The sequence below is a fragment of the Engraulis encrasicolus genome, chromosome 23 (assembly GCF_034702125.1).
Source record: "Engraulis encrasicolus isolate BLACKSEA-1 chromosome 23, IST_EnEncr_1.0, whole genome shotgun sequence".
Taxonomy (NCBI): domain Eukaryota; kingdom Metazoa; phylum Chordata; class Actinopteri; order Clupeiformes; family Engraulidae; genus Engraulis; species Engraulis encrasicolus.
The window spans coordinates 38896206-38898705 of NC_085879.1; the positions used below are offsets into that span (position 1 = coordinate 38896206).

General features: G+C 44.8%; 1 protein-coding gene across 6 annotated transcripts in view; it reads left to right on the top strand.

Moving 5' to 3' along the window:
- The window catches only part of diaph2 (diaphanous-related formin 2), a 642359-nt gene that overhangs the window by 232317 nt on the left and 407542 nt on the right, over window positions 1-2500 (top strand). The window lies entirely within an intron of this gene.

The following is a 2500-nucleotide window of genomic DNA, read 5'->3' on the forward strand; positions in this document are numbered from 1 at the left end:
CGAGGAGAAAAGTGTTTTCATGCCTGGTCCACACTGCACGACACACGTCCACGTCCACGTCCACGTCCACGTCCACGTCCATGTCCATGTCCACGTCCACGTCCTCTGCCAACTTACTGTATCATTGTGTAGCGCTCTACCGCAAAAAACATCAGGAGAGATTCAGGAGAGATTCCACAACTGACAATGACGTTTGACCAATCACAGCATTTGTTGCTTTCGGCACAGCCAATAACGTGAACGAGCTCAATCTAAGTCCCGCCCTTCATACTTATCTTTGAAAGCGTGTTAAACAGGTGTCGCTCGCTTTGGTCTGCGGGGCTGGCGTGGTTGTATCAAATATCTTTCTTTTTAGTTCTAGAACATCTCTGATTATAAGAAAATGTCCAAACGATCTGTCACAGATAGTCTACATGTTTCCCAGAGAGGTAGCTATTTGAGATCATGATTCTTGTTATGAGAACATCAAGACGCAAGCATTTCGATGAGAAGTGAGTGGATGTAGTTAGCCACAGAAGTTAAGCTGTTTTCCTAATAATTTGAAACCGCATTTGCCCTGCCCACATGAAAAGGTATTTATTCTCAAAAGAGCTCCCTTAATGAAAGCTTGGGTAGGCTTACGGCACGTTTTCCTGACGGCTATTCTAACGGGTCTGTGCGCTACGGAATGGCGATAGTATGCGCTACGGCCGGGGAAGAAGCGCATATCTACGCCAGGCATCCAACATCATGCTTCGAATGCTGCGGCTTCTTATAGCACGCACGAGAGAGAGGGAGAGGGAGAAAGAGCGAAGCCTAACTTAGTCAATCGTTTGACACGGGACAAATTGTTTTAGGAATCATGCCAAGTTTTTTGTAATCCCTTGGTAGCCTACATCTAAATGACATATTAAAAATCTAGTGGAACACGGTCAAACAGTTTTTTCACGGTCAAAGTTGGAGCTTTCCTATTTTTTTTTCATAGGTAGGGAAATGGATATACTAGGTGAATGGACTAAAATTTCAGTAGTTTATCCAAACTGTGTCAAAGATTTTTTGTATTACAAGTTGTCTGAAATATGATGATTAACTGTTCAAACGAGATCACAACCAGGCAAGCGTTGAGGGGACATTGGATAGTGTTGAGAGGAGGGGGTGCTTAGTTGCCATTGGGGGGCATTAGTCTATTTTATTTTTAAGGGGGGCATTGGCAGGGTTTTGATGAGGTCAGGGATTTTTTTTTTAAAGGCTGAGAACCAAAACCCATTCTATATCTATCTATCTATCTATCTATCTATCTATCTATCTATCTATCTATCTATCTATCTATCTATCTATCTATCTATCTATCTATCTATCTATCTATCTATCTATCTATCTATCTATCTATCTATCTATCTATCTATCTATCTATCTATCTGCCCCCCTCATCAGACATGACAGCATGACAATCATGAAGTAACGAAGATGGTTGACTTATCTTCACTGTCCCTTGGTCACTACAGTATGCTCATAATTAACAATTTAAAGACGTTTTTAGCTCAATTTTCTCCCGAGGGGGAGCATGCCCCCAGACCCCCTAGTATGACTCTTATACAACACTATCCCCCAAAAACTCCACTGCACACCACACATTTGTGTGCACCGCTGCAGCACACGCGGCGCTCCGTGCCACCGTGCCACGCCGCACCTTTCTCACCTTTTTCACCCCTGACCCGTTTTCATGCCTGGTCCACACTGCACCACACACGTCCACGTCCACGCCCACGCCCACGCCCACGTCCACGTCCACGTCCACGTCCACGTCCACGTCCATGTCCATGTCCACGTCCACGTCCTCTGCCATTTATATGCATCTGACCATGCCTTTGTCACCAAAGTTTTTTTTTTTCACCCCCCTCCTCCCCCCATCGATGACTTCTCAGACGGGATATTGACTAGTGTGCTGAACAGAGCAAAAGCAAAGTGCGCTGGTCAATGGCAGGCTGCAGAGGACCATGATCCGTATCAGTGTTGGCCTGATCGATGTTGCCGTAGCGTAGTACATGCGGCCCGGTGCAGGATGTTTGTTTGTGCCCCCGCCAGGTGGGAGTTAAAATATGTAGAGACACCGTTTCAAAAGCATTTAGTCTTCCTGGCCCGATTGGTCTTCAGTTCCCTGGACGCTGTTTTTTCTTCTTATTCGATCTGTTCCCTTTTCAACACTGATTGATTACTTGTTTTTGTAACACACACACACACACACACACACACACACACACACACACACACACACACACACACACACACACACACACACACACACACACACACACACACACACACACACACACTTGCAAACACACACATTTGCACATGGACATGTGCATTGGGCACACACACGCACGCACACACAAAAAATATATATGAAGAAAGTAGCGCAGGAGAAAGAATGCTCTAATCTTTATCTTTTGTCATCTGTTGTTAAACTACAGCGACTGAAAAATGTGTTTTTGTCGCTATCTTTTTTTCTATTGATGGA